At 41.7% G+C, this 15063-nt stretch overlaps 2 protein-coding genes across 2 annotated transcripts in view; both read right to left on the bottom strand.

Moving 5' to 3' along the window:
- LOC126162142 (uncharacterized) overlaps positions 1-15063 on the bottom strand; it is a 534708-nt gene that overhangs the window by 68926 nt on the left and 450719 nt on the right. The gene's annotated exons all lie outside the window — the stretch shown is intronic.
- LOC126162139 (uncharacterized) overlaps positions 1-15063 on the bottom strand; it is a 32481-nt gene that overhangs the window by 16811 nt on the left and 607 nt on the right. The window lies entirely within an intron of this gene.

Here is a 15063-nt window from a genome sequence, read left to right as displayed (position 1 = left end):
CGGCGTAAGCTCTCTGCCGTTCCTTATCTATATAAATGATTTAGGGGAGCAGCAGTCTTATGTTGTTTGAAAATGAAGTCGTTTATCGTCTAATAATGTCATCAGATGATCAAAACCGATTGCAAAGTGATTTAGAAAATATATCTGTTTGGTGCTAAAATTGACAATTGGCCCTAAATAATGAAAAGTGTGAGGTCATCTACATGAGTGCTAAAAGGTATTCGTTTGACTTCGGTTACACGATAAATCAAACAAATTTAAAGGCCGTAAATTCAGCTAAATACCTAGGACTACAATTAAGAATAATTTACATTGGAAAGAACACATAGAAAATTTTATGGGAAAGGCAAACCAAAGACTGTGTTTTATTGGCAGAACACTAAGAAAATGTAACAGATCTACTAAAGAGACTGCCTACACTACGCTTGGTCGTCCTCCTTTGGAGTACGGCTGCGTGGTCTGGGATCCTTACCAGAGACGTTAAAGGAGTACATCGAGAAAGTTCAAAGAAGAGCAGCACTACCGCGAAACAAGTGAGAGAGTGTCGCTGACATAATACAAGAAAGGCCTTTTTCGTTGCGGCGGAATCTTCTCACGAAGTTTCAATCAACTTTCTCTTACGAATGCGAAAATATGTTGTTGTCGCCGACCTACATAGGGAGAAATATCATCATAATAGAATAAGGGAAATCAGAGATCGGACGGAAAGGTATAGGTGTTAGTTTTTTTCCGCACTGTTCGAGACTGGAATAAAAGAAAATTGTTGTCTACATCTACATCTACGTCCATACTCCGCAAGCCACCTGACGGTGTGTGGCGGAGGGTACCTTCAGTACCTCTATCGGTTCTCCCTTCTATTCCAGTCTCGTATTGTTCGTGGAAAGAAGGATTGTCGGTATGCCTCTGTGTGGGCTCTAATCTCTCTGATTTTATCCTCATGGTCTCTTCGCGAGATATACGTAGGAGGGAGCAATATACTGCTTGACTCTTCGGTGAAGGTATGTTCTCGAAACTTTGACAAAAGCCCGTACCGAGCTACTGAGCGTCTCTCCTGCAGAGTCTTCCACTGGAGTCTATCTATCATCTCCGTAACGCTTTCGCGATTACTAAATGATCCTGTAACGAAGCGCGCTGCTCTCCGTTGGATCTTCTCTATGTCTTGTATCAACCCTATCTGGTACGGATCCCACACTGCTGAGCAGTATTCAAGCAGTGGGCGAACAAGCGTACTGTAACCTACTTCCTTTGTTTTCGGATTGCATTTCCTTAGGATTCGTCCAATGAATCTCAGTCTGGCATCTGCTTTACCGACAATCAACATTATATGATCATTCCATTTTAAATCACTCCTAATGCGTACTCCCAGATAATTTATGGTATTAACTGCTTCCAGTTGCTGACCTGCTATTTTGTAGCTAAATGATAAAGGATCTATCTTTCTGTGTATTCGCAGCACATTACACTTGTCTACATTGAGATTCAGTTGCCATTCCCTGCACCATGCGTCAATTCGCTGCAGATCCTCCTGCATTTCAGTACAATTTTCCATTGTTACAACCTCTCGATACACCACAGCATCATCTGCAAAAAGCCTCAGTGAACTTCCGATGTCATCCACCAGGTCATTTATGTATATTGTGAATATCAACGGTCCTATGACACTCCCCTGCGGCACACCTGAAATTACTCTTACTTCGGAAGACTTCTCTCCATTGAGAATAACATGCTGCGTCCTGTTATCTAGGAACTCCTCAATCCAATCACACAATTGGTCTGATAGTCCATATGCTCTTACTTTGTTCAATAAACGACTGTGGGGAACTGTATCGAACGCCTTGCGGAAGTCAAGAAACACGGCATCTACCTGTGAACCCGTGTCTATGGCCCTCTGAGTCTCGTGGACGAATAGCGCGAGCTGGGTTTCACGTGACCGTCTTTTTCGAAACCCATGCTGATTCCTACAGAGTAGATTTCTAGTCTCCAGAAAAGTCATTATACTCGAACACAATACGTGTTCCAAAATTCTACAACTGATCGACGTTAGAGATATGGGTCTATAGTTCTGCACATCTGTTCGACGTCCCTTCTTGAAAACGGGGATGACCTGTGCCCTTTTCCAATCCTTTGGAACGCTACGCTCTTCTAGAGACCTACGGTACACCGCTGCAAGAAGGGGGGCAAGTTCCTTCGCGTACTCTGTGTAAAATTGAACTGGTATCCCATCAGGTCCAGAGGCCTTTCCTCTTTTGAGCGATTTTAATTGTTTCTCTATCCCTCTGTCGTCTATTTCGATATCTACCATTTTGTCATCTGTGCGACAATCTAGAGAAGGAACTACAGTGCAATCTTCCTCTGTGAAACAACTTTGGAAAAAGACATTTAGTATTTCGGCCTTTAGTCTGTCATCCTCTGTTTCAGTACCATTTTGGTCACAGAGTGTCTGGACATTTTGTTTTGATCCACCTACCGCTTTGACATAAGACCAAAATTTCTTAGGATTTTCTGCCAAGTCAGTACATAGAACTTTACTTTCGAATTCATTGAACGCCTCTCGCATAGCTATCTTCACACTACATTTCGCTTCGCGTAATTTTTGTTTGTCTGCAAGGCTTTGGCTATGTTTATGTTTGCTGTGAAGTTCCCTTTGCTTCCGCAGCAGTTTTCTAACTCGGTTGTTGAACCACGGTGGCTCTTTTCCATCTCTTACAATCTTGCTTGGCACATACTCATCTAACGCATATTGTACGATGGTTTTGAACTTTGTCCACTGATCCTCAACACTATCAGTACTTGAGACAAAACTTTTGTGTTGAGCCAACAGGTACTCTGAAATCTGCTTTTTGTCACTTTTTCTAAACAGAAAAATCTTCCTACCCTTTTTAATATTCCTATTTACGGCTGAAATCATCGATGCCGTAACCGCTTTATGATCACTGATTCCCTGTTCTGCGTTAACTTTTTCAAATAGTTCGGGTCTGTTTGTCACCAGAAGGTCTAATATGTTATCGCCACGAGTCGGTTCTCTGTTTAACTGCTCAAGGTAGTTTTCAGATAAAGCACTTAAAAAAATTTCACTGGATTCTTTGTCCCTGCCACCCGTTATGAACGTCTGAGTCTCCCAGTCTATATCCGGCAAATTAAAATCTCCACCCAGAACTATAACATGGTGGGGAAATCTACTCGAAATATTTTCCAAATTATCCTTCAGGTGCTCAGCCACAACAGCTGCTGAGCCAGGGGGCCTATAGAGACATCCAATTACCATGTCTGAGCCTGCTTTAACCGCGACCTTCACCCAAATCATTTCACATTTCGGATCTCCGTCAATTTCCTTCGATACTATTGCACTTCTTACCGCTATAAACACGCCTCCCCCTTCACTGTTCAGCCTGTCTCTGCGGTATACATTCCAATCTGAGTTTAGGATTTCGTTACTGTTTACGTCCGGTTTCAGCCAACTTTCTGTCCCTAGTACTACATGGGCGTTGTGATCGTTTATTAAGGTAGTTCGATGAACTCTCTGCCAAACACTTAAGTGTGATTTGCAGAGTATCCGTGTGGATATGGATGAACAGTTACCTACACGAATGCAGTCTGGTACACAGAAGACTGTTGTCCTGAATGGTCATCATCTGGAAACTTCGCTAATACTTTCTATGCTGTTACACTATGGAACCTGAGGGCGTTACCTGTTGAATTTTCAAGTAACAAGCTACACAACTGAAGTCACGCTGAAAATATAGTAGCCTAGCAGCTTAAGACGCAATAGTGTTTCGTCGTAATGCTAACTCAGCTCACAAAAACCAATCCCAGAATGTGCACAAAACATCTTCCTATGGTTCTCATAAAGTTTCCACTGTACTGAAAATCAGCAAATAAACTGCAAACATCGACGCAAGCGCCACCAGCGGTATGTGCCTAGTACACGATTTGTGCGTATAATCTCTCTCTCTCTCTCTCTCTCTCTCTATCTATCTATCTCTCTGTCCGCTCCCGGAAGCTGAGTGGTCAGCGCGACAGAATGTCAATCCTAAGGGCCAGGGTTCGAATGGCTGGGTCGTAGATTTTTGTCCACTCAGGGACTGGGTGTTGTGTTGTTCTAATCATCATCACTTCATCCCCCATAGATGCGCAAGCCACCGAAGTGGCGTCAAAACGAAAAACTTGCACCCGGTGAAGGGTGTACCCGATGGGAAGCCCTTGTCACTCGACATTTACATTTATCATTTATCTCTCTCTCTCTCTCTCTCTCTCCACCTATGTTTCTCTTTCTCTGTCTTCCTGTCTTCCGCGCTGTGGACACTGTGTATAATGACATTCCTACTCAATTGCCTAGCTCATACTACAGTTACGCAATTGGTTATATGCGACAATTATCCTTCAGCCGTACTGGTCGTTTCAGGAAGGTCGTGAATTTTCCTGGTACTGTCTTCCTAAATCTAAATGACAACGCACAACGCAGCTCCAAGTTTTTTAGTTTATTCAAATAATATGACTCATCCCGCGCCACCACTGAAGTTAATAAATGAATTTGTTCTAAGAGAACACCAGAACTGATGAAGGGTCATTTTTTTCATTCCTTTCTGCAATTCATACCTCTTCCGATGTATTACGTCATTCAGTTGCTTCAGAATACGATATTAGTAATCACCTGGAGAAGAGAGAACCACTTGCATGAATATCAAGAGCTCAGATGGATACCCAGTTCTAAGCAAAGAAGGGAAAGCAGAAAGGTGAAAGGAGTATATAGAGGGTCTATACAAGGGCGATGTACTTGAGAACAATATTATGGAAATGGAAGAGGATGTAGATGAAGATGAAATGGGAGATTCGATACTGCGTGAAGAGTTTGACCGAGCACTGAAAGACCTCAGTCGAAAAAGGCCCCGGGAGTAGACAACATTCCATTAAAACTACTGATGGCCTTGGGCGAGGCAGTCCTGACAAAACTCTACCATCTGGTGAGAAAGATGTATGAGACAGGAGAAATACCCTCAGACTTCAAGAAGAATAGAACAGTTACAATCCCAAAGAAAGCAGGTGTTGACAGATGTGAAAATTACCGAACAATCAGTTTAATAAGTCACAGCTGCAAAATACTAACGCGAGTTCTTTACAGGCGAATGGAAAAACTGGTCGAAGCCGACCTCGGGGAAGATTAGTTTGGATTCCGTAGAAATGTTGGAACACGTGAGGCAATACTAACCTTACGACTTATCTTAGAAGAAAGATTATGGAAAGGCAAACCTACGTTTCTAGCATTTGTAGACTTAGAGAAAGCTTTTGACAATGTTGACTGGAATACTCTCTTTCAAACTCTAAAGGAGGCAGGGGTAAAATACAGGGAGCGAAGTGCTATTTACAATTTGTACAGAAACCAGATGGCAGTTATAAGAGTTGTGGGGCACTAAAGGGAACCAGTGGTTGGGAAGGGAGTGAGACAGGGTTGTAGCCTGTCCCCGATGTTATTCAATCTGTATATTGAACAAGCAGTAAAGGAAACAAAAGAATAATTTGGAGTAGGAATTAAAATCCGCGGTGAAGAAATAAAAACTCTGGGGTTCCCTGATGACATTGTAATTCTATCAGAGACAGCAAAGGACTTGGAACAGCAGTTGAACGGAATGGACAGTGTCTTGAAATGAGGATATAAGATGAACATCAACAAAAGCAAAACTAGGATATGGAATGTAGTCGAATTAAGTAGGGTGATGCTGAGGGCATTAGATTAGGAAATGAGATGCTTGAAGTAGTAAAGGAGTTTTGCTATTTGGGGAGCAAAATAACTGATGATGGTCGAGGTAGAGAGGATATAAAATATAGACTGGTAATGGCAAGGAAAGCGTTTCTGAAGAAGAGAAATTTGTTGACGTCGAGTATCAATTTAAGTTTCAGGAAGTCGTGTCTGAAAGTATTTGTATGGAGTGTAGCCATGTGTGGAAGTAAAACATGGACGATAGATAGTCTCTATAAGAAGAGAATAGAAGCTGTGGTGCTACAGAAGGATGCTGAAGGTTAGATGGGTAGATCTTATAACTAATGCGGAGGTGTGGAATAGAACTGGGGAGAAGGGGAGTTTGTGGCACAACTTGACAAGAAGAAGGGACCAGTAGGTAGGACATTTTCTGAGGCATCAAGGGATCGCATATTTATCATTGGAATGCAGCGTGGAGGGTAAAAATCGTAGAGGGAGACCAAGAGATGAATACACTAAGCAGACTCAGAAGGATATAGGTTGCAGTAAGTACTGGGAGATGAAGAAGATCGCACAGGATTGAGTAGCATGGAGCGCTGCATCAAACCAGTCCCAGGACCGAAGACCACAACAACAACAACAATCACCTGTTACTGTTTTATGTTACACGACTGTTTCACTTAGATCTGTTCCGTAACGAATATAAAACGAGACTTCAAAAGACGAATCAAACTGGAGTAATTAATGCTACTAAAAATGTGTATCAGTACCAGTGACTGGTAGTATTTCATTACCGTAGATTATATTTTTATGCGGAATAACACGGTTAGCCTAAATAAGAGGCCAATATGCAGGCATACTGAACTGGGCCGTAAGAAGGCAGAGGAGATTCAAGTATATTAACCAGTCTGGGGAGGCCGTCCCCACGACACTTCCTGGGGGCACTCGGCGGTAGATGTGGTGATCAGTGCCACTTAATTAGGTCAGTGTTTCCTTTGAAGAGCGCTGCTCACCGGAAGTCACAATGCAGAAACGATCTCTTGCAGTGCACAGCCATCAGGAGAGTCTGTTTTAACAATCTGCACCTGGAAGAAGGAGCTGTGCCAATTCTGGTGAGGATGAGAAGAACGCTTTTCTGAACAGAATATAGAAAACAGAGCTTCTTTGAAATACACCGACTGCAATGGATAACATTACAAAGATGAGTGAGAATCCAGGAGTTAGGACGCCTTTGGCAGTGTGGGTTGCCATTGGGTGGAGGAATTGTAAAATCAAAATGTTTAAATTAATGTACACTACTGGCCATTAAAATTGCTACACGACGAAAAAACGTGCTACAGACGCGAAATCTAACCGACAGGAAGAAGATGCTGTGATATGCAAATGAGCTTTTCAGAGCATTCACACAAGGTTGGCGCCGGTGTCGACACCTACAACGAGCTGACACGATGAAAGTTTCCAACCAATTTCTCATACACAAAGATCAGCTGACCGGCGTTGCCTGATGAAACGTTGGTGGGATGTCTCGTGTAAGGAGGAGAAATTCGTACCATCACGTTTCCGACTTTGATAAAGGTCGGATTGTAGCCTATCGCGATTGCAGTTTATGGTATCGCGACATTGCTGCTCGCGTTGGTCGAGATCCAATGACTATAAGCAGAATATGGAATACTTGTGTTCAAGAGGGTAATACGGAACGCCATGCTGTATCCCAAGTTCCTCGTATCACTAGCAGTCGAGATGACAGGCATCTTATCCGCATGGCTGTAACGGATCGTGCAACCACGTCTCGATCCCTGAGTCAACAGATGGGGAAGTTTGCAAGACAACAATCATCTGCACGAACAGTTCGATGACGTTTGCAGCAGCATGGACTATCAGCTCGGAGACCATGGCTGCGGTTACCCTTGACTCTGCATCACAGACAGGAGCGACTGCGATGGTGTGCTCAACGACGAACCTGGGTGCACGAATGGCAAAATGTCATTTTTTCGGATGAATCCAGGTTCTGTTTACAGTATCATGATGGTCGCATCCGTGTTTGGCGACATCGCGGTGAACGCACATAGGAAGCGTGTATTCGTCATGGCCATATTGGCGTATCACCCGGCGTGAATGTATGGGGTGCCATTGGTTACACGTCTCGGTCACCTCTTGTTCGCATTGACGGCACATTTAACAGTGGACGTTACATTTCAGATGTGTAACGACCAGTGGCTCTAACCTTCATTCGATCCCTGCGAAACCTTACATTTCAGCAGGATAATGCACGACCGCATGTTGCAGGTCCTGTATGTGCCTTTCTGGGTACAGAAAATGTTCGACTGCTGCCCTGGCCAGCACATTCTCCAGTTCTCTCACAAATTGAAAACGTCTGGTCAATGGAGGCCGATTAACTGGCTCGTCTCAATACGCCAGTACTCTTGATGAACTGTGATATCTTGTTGAAGCTGCATGGGCAGCTGTACCTGTACACGCCATCCAAGCTCTGTTTGACTCAATGCCTAGGCGTATTAAGGCCGTTATTACGACCTGTGGTGGTTGTTCTGTGTACTGATTTCTCAGGATCTATGCACCCAAATTGCGTGAAAATGTAATCACATGTCAGTTCTAGTATAATATATTTGTCCAATGAACACCCGTTTATCACCTGCATTTCTTCTTGGTGGATCAATTTTACTGGCCAGTAGCGTAAAATCAGCCAGGAATGGCCAACATAAATAATTTAGAAGTTAGAAAGAGAAGCTCGACTGTGTTGCCGAGGTCAACCTGATTGACATAGAGAGAGGCAGAGACGGAAATAGAGCAAGACGCTGTTTTTCAAGTGTTAAGGAGTGTGTTACTGGTTAGCCACCTGAATCAAGAGTGAGGGAAGGGGACCAGCTTCTCTTAAGGCGTATTTTTACAGCGCAGCCCTCAGAATAGCCATAGTTCGACCACTCGAAATGATATGGCGAACGGGAGAGGCTAAAACATGATTCTCACATTTGGAAACAATTGTAAAAAATTACTTCTTCGCCAGACTCCTCATCCACCAGACTTCTTCTCCGCCGTACTTTTCTGCACATCCTTAGCTGAGCATCTCTGCAAACAGCCGCCTACTTGAGCAGATGAGTGGTGGACTTAACAAACTTTGTGGCTGAGTTGAACCTGACAGCAGACGCAAGCTTTTAAATTGAATGCGATGACTGATTTTAGCAGCCACTTCAGCCTCCACTTGCAGGGTAACTAGCCAAGGCAGCGAAATGAACTGCAGGGACAGTCAAATCATTTTTACTGAGTTTGAATAATTTCAATCTAAATTCTGAAGACTTGCTTGCAGATGTTACGTTCAATATGCTTTCAACTTCAATCACAGATCCAAACATATATATATATATATATATATATATATATATATATATATATATATATATATATATATATATCCTTTCCTGTGCTACCTACCTTTTAATACTAAAATTTTCAGAATCGTGGTACGACATTGCAAGTATAATTGTTTCATACTGACATGCTTTTGTTAGAATCACACCCCAGATTCCTTAACCAGGCTTGCTAAGATATTAGCCTAGCTTTGTCAGATGATTTTAGCATGTAATTTTAATGTAATAAACTGAGTTAATTGTGGTTATTCCTTAATTTTGTACTTAATTCAATAAACTGTAGTTTTCAGTGTAAATATTTTTCGTAATTTATATGCAGGTTAATAATTTCATATGTTAGTCTCATATGTGCAGGGAGGAGACCTCCCCAAGAGGGACCATTGCGGATAAAATTTTATTAAATAATTTTTTCCATTCATAATGTACGGCCGTAGCCGGCTTGGGCATACTGTGGTGGAAGGTGCTGGCCGGAAGACCGTGGTCGGCATATTCCTGCCACGTGCTCCTCGGTCAGGCTCCAGCCCCACGGGTTGGTTGCGCTGACGACGGTACGCTATTAGCAAGGCGCGTTGGCGGAATCAACCCTCCAATCAAAGACTAGTCGTATGATCACGTGGGGACGCGGCCGAGAGCGGCGAGGGCGGCTTGGAAACAGCTCCGCGCCCTCTTAGCTTCAGACCTCGGCCCCGAGTAGTCGCGTGTTGTTACATTCATAACTGATAATATTTCACTTTGCTCATTCTTGTTGGATTTACGGCGGTACAAACTTCCATAGATTCAATGTACATGTTTCTCATAGTTACATCACAATTTAATTTCACTTAGGAGAGGGATCATGCAGTGTAGTCAAGGACATCTGTTCGCTCCACACGTTTACTCTGTACACACGTAAACAAATACACTTTCATGTGCAGTAAGTTTCATACCTTTTGCTGCGACGTATCTTTCCTGGATTTAACTGGATTTAGTTGGGCAGAAAAATAACTAATTACGGCAAAAAAATAGAGGATGTAAAATGTAGACTGGAAACGGTAAGAAAAGCATTTCCGAAAAAGATAAATTTGTTAAATACAAGGTAGATTTGAGTGTTAGGAAGGCTTTTGCTGAGATGTTTACATGGTGTGTAGCCATGTATGTAATTAAAACTTCGACGATAAACAGTTTGGGGAAGAAGAGAATAGAAGATTTTGAAATGTGTGTTACAGAAGCATGCTGAAGATTTAAGGGTTAGATCGGTTGACTAATGGAGAGGTACCTAAGACAACTGAGGAGAAAAGAAATTTGTATCACGACTTGACTGAATGAAGGGATCGGTTGACAGGACACATTCTGAGGCAGGATGTAGGTTGCGGTAGTCATTCAGAGTTGAAGAAGCCGGCCGAAGTGGCCGTGCGGTTAAAGGCGCTGCAGTCTGGAACCGCAAGACCGCTACGGTCGCAGGTTCGAATCCTGCTTCGGGCATGGATGTTTGTGATGTCCTTAGGTTAGTTAGGTTTAACTAGTTCTAAGTTCTAGGGGACTAATGACCTCAGCAGTTGAGTCCCATAGTGCTCAGAGCCATTTGAAGAGTTGAAGAGGCTTCATAGGATACAGTAGCATCAAGAGCTGCATCAAACAAGTCTTCGGACTGGAGACCACAACAACAACAACAACGTTGAAACTAGTTCTCATTCCTCGTTTCGGACCAAACTTATCGGAAGATTTGTCTAGGTAGTACGGCAAATGCCGGAACTAGAAATCCTAAATATTCCCGATTGGGGGCTCTCTCTGCCCCATTACCAGATCTCCTGGTATTTGGCTGAGTCGCTGATTGTACCCTGGCTTGTTACTCGAACAGCCCACTGCAACTAGAAGATGAAATAAATAAATACATAAATAAAAAGCGTATTTTATAGGTCCTGAATTTATACGTATGAGTGTAGGCGCACTATACTTATCGAGTAAGTCATTGATTTTTTCTTGTCTCACACACTTAAGCAAATACTTCAATACGTAATGCCTCTTCATACCTTTGTCTGGGAAATACTGCGTGAAAGTAAATTTAAAATACCTATTTTTGAGAGGCTGGAAATTCTCTAACAAATATGCCAGCTACCAGCTTGCCTGGTATGTAGTTGAATACTGAACTCTACAAAGAGTTGGCGTCGAGAATGAAACGTAATAAAAGAAAAAGACCAAATGAAAAATACCTGCAGTCCCCGGTTACCTATCAAGGTTTACGTAAGCCTATCCTTTGTTCTCAGGCAAGTGTTGCAACTGAAACTCTCATCTCGAATATTCTGAACTGTGACCCTTTCAACCCTGCTGCCAACTCGCCGTGGATAATTTTTATTAAATTTAAAGGGGTGATACATATTTGTTTTACTTTTTACAGGTTTTTTTTAATTTTTAATTTAAGTTTTATTTCATGCTTTTTAAACTTTATATTTTTCTTGTACACACGGTATGATCGATACTCTATCCCCACATTCACACAAATGTTTGTCCGCAGCTCGTGGTCGTGCGGTAGCGTTCTCGCTTCCCGCGCCCGGGTTCCCAGGTTCGATTCCCGGCGGGGTCAGGGATTTTCGCTGCCTCGTGATGACTGGGTGTTGTGTGATGTCCTTAGGTTAGTTAGGTTTAAGTAGTTCTAAGTTCTAGGGGACTGATGACCATAGATGTTAAGTCCCATAGTGCTCAGAGCCATTTAAACCATTAGAACACAAATGTTTTCCAGAACGAAACACGAAATTTCGACGCGAGATATTTTTAACTTATGTGATTTACGTGTTTACTTTTTAATTCATACATATATTCAATGATTATGTTTTAGTACACATTTAGTCAAATTTGGTAGCATAAGCAATAAGACGTATCGATAATTCTCAATCAAATCGGTAGAAAGTGGGCTGCCACTCCACTCTCTGGCAGTAGGTTGGTTCAAATGGCTCTGAGCACTAGGGGACTTAACATCTATGGTCATCAGTCCCCTAGAACTTAGAACTACTTAAACCTAACTAACCTAAGGACATCACACACATCCATGCCCGAGGCAGGATTCGAACCTGCGACCGTAGCAGTCGCGCGGCTCCGGAGGCAATAGGTTTCCTAAACTGTTAGGACAAAATAATTTGATTTATTACTGAATTGTAGACCACAGAAACAACTACATAAAAGTCTGCAAGAGCAAATGTTTATCTTTTTGAGTCAACAATCTTCCTTTTTCTCCTTTGTAGGTACAAAGAAAGGGGACGTCGACAGTCTAAAAATCATCATTGTTGGTCAAACATAAAAGATAAGCATATGTTCTCGCGGACTTTTATAAAGGTCTTTTGACGTCTACAATCTGGTACTACATAACTTGATGTAACTCTTACGTATTACATAGCGCATATGAAGAGAGCGCTCTAGCGGAAAGATTTTCTCTTAATTTAAACGGCTGAGCAGATTATTATGGAACGTAGCTAAAACCATCCCAATTAAAACCGTTTTAAAATCGGATCTTTCGATGCCACAGACAGATATACAGATACAGACGTTAAACTTATAACATCTTTAGAAAAGATTGCTCTATGGTGTTGCAGGTGGCAGTTGGCGCTAAATAACGAAAAGTGTGAGGTGATCCACATGAGTTCCAAAAGAAATCCGCTGGAAATCGATTACTCGATAAATAGTACAATTCTCAAGGCTGTCAATTCAACTAAGTACCTGGGCGTAAAAATTACGAACAACCTCAGTTGGAAAGACCACATAGATAATATTGTGGGCAAGGCGAGCCAAAGGTTGCGTTTCATTGGCAGGACACTTAGAAGATGCAACAAGTCCACTAAAGAGACAGCTTACACTACACACGTTCGTCCTCTGTTAGAATATTGCTGCGCGGTGTGGGATCCTTAACAGGTGGGATTGACGGAGGACATCGAAAGGGTGCAAAAAAGGGCAGCTCGTTTTGTATTATCACGTAATAGGGCAGAGAGTGTAGCAGATACGATACGCGAGTTGGGATGGAAGTCACTGAAGCAAAGACGTTTTTCGTCGCAGCGAGATCTATTTACGAAATATCAGTCACCAACTTTCTCTTCTGAATGCGAAAATATTTTGTTGAGCCAAACCTACATAGGTTGGAATGATCATCAAAATAAAATAAGAGACATCAGAGCTCGAACAGAAAGGTTTAGGTGTTCGTTTTTCCCGCGCGCTGTTCGGGAGTGGAATGGTAGGGAGATAGTATGATTGTGGTTCGATGAACCCTCTGCCAAGCACTTAATGTGAATTGCAGAGTAATCATGTAGATGTAGATGTAGATCACCCAGTTCTTTGCGTCGTCGATTACAAATGGTCTAGACGGTGATGATGAAAATATCCTTGTGGCAGCACGATAATATTCCTGGTCACATAGTAACGAATGCAAGTAGATTTTGGCAGAAATTTGCTCCTGGTACTCTTTATTGTTCATTAGAATGAGAAAAAGGACTCCACAAGAAATCGTTTTCAAGACATACAAACAGACATACAACAGATCAAAATTCATCAAACAAGGGAACTGCGTTTATGAAAACAAACATTCCACAGATGACTATTGTCAACTGCACCCCCTCCGCCCAACAGGAAAGATATTCTAATTAATTTTGAGTTCCCCACTCTTACACATTATCCGTTTATTGCTTCTGATGTGATTGATGTCAAAATGTACTTTCTTCTAAAAATTATAGTCCATGTCATGTTTGTATGTAATTGTATTTCAAGCATTCTTCATACTGTGTTATTTACATTACCATCCATTATTCAGTACATTTATCCCTCATTCATATATCACTTTCCTAAATAGTAAGAGAAGGTTGGTTGTCATATAGTTCGACACATAGACCCAACATAACATGAGAGGTATTGGTACACGAAATACTCTGTAGATCTGGGGACAGCTTTTGTTTTCGAATTTTGTTCCTTTTGTGACCAATTATCTTATAATTCGGACGTTCCAATACCACGTTCGTTACGATATTTGGTGTCAATACCTATACCTAAAATTGTAATGATGTCTCCGTAATATCGGAACATAAGTAATTATACCAAAAGATCTGTAACGTTTCAATAGCTTTTGCTTTTGCTTTCCGTTAATGTAAAAAAGTTATTCAGAATAGACGATGAAGTATGGAAATTGTATTATGTTTGCACGGGCTAAGGTACCGGTAAAATTAGGTAGAACAGTAAGCAGTAAAGAATAAAAATTCCAACAGAATAAAAAAAAAACCTTATTATAAATTTAAGCTATATACACACTAATCCAAACTTTTCCTTAGTGACAAAACCTCTCACTGTGAATACAAGAAAAATATTGGCGCTATACTACGTTTGCATCAGCTTAGTTGGGTATAACGTCAAATGCAGACATGAGGTACAAGGGACAAACAGTTATCAGATGCAATGAACAAGGAGTAATATATTTGTGTTCAGACTAGTCTGTCCCGTCTCGTCAGCTTGCGACAGTAGCCAAATACGGGAACTCCCCTTGAGCTGAGTCGCTACTTGGGTACTAATTAAGGAAGAATTTGCCTACAATTGCTTCGCTATGGAAGGGAGTCTCCAGAGGCTCACAAGTTTAGTATTTCAAACATAGAAAATGTTCTTGAAAAATACTGTTTTTTAGTCTTTAATGTCTTTCTTTCCCTTAATTTCGTTCACATACCTGCGGTACTCAGACAGCTTATCCAGTGTATTGGGTACCCACTTTCTAAAGGTGAAATCTGATGCGTTGATTGTAGACTGCGAATTGTAGTACTTTTTACTACGGGATATGTCTCTTTTACAACAAATTGACAGTAATGATTTCGAATCTTATTCAACTTGTATATAAAGCTTAATATTTTCCCCATGAGATTCGAAACTTCCGACACCTATACTCTGATATTGTTTGCTATACTGTGAAGGAATCTATAGCGAAAAAAATTTACCAGTACTTACTCATGACAATAAATCGGGAAGTTCGTAAGCGTTGAAGCTTCGCAG

Source organism: Schistocerca cancellata, chromosome 2, assembly GCF_023864275.1.
Source record: "Schistocerca cancellata isolate TAMUIC-IGC-003103 chromosome 2, iqSchCanc2.1, whole genome shotgun sequence".
Taxonomy (NCBI): Eukaryota; Metazoa; Arthropoda; class Insecta; order Orthoptera; family Acrididae; genus Schistocerca; species Schistocerca cancellata.
The sequence above is the reverse complement of the archived record's forward strand: the minus strand, read 5'-3'. Positions and strand labels throughout refer to the sequence as shown.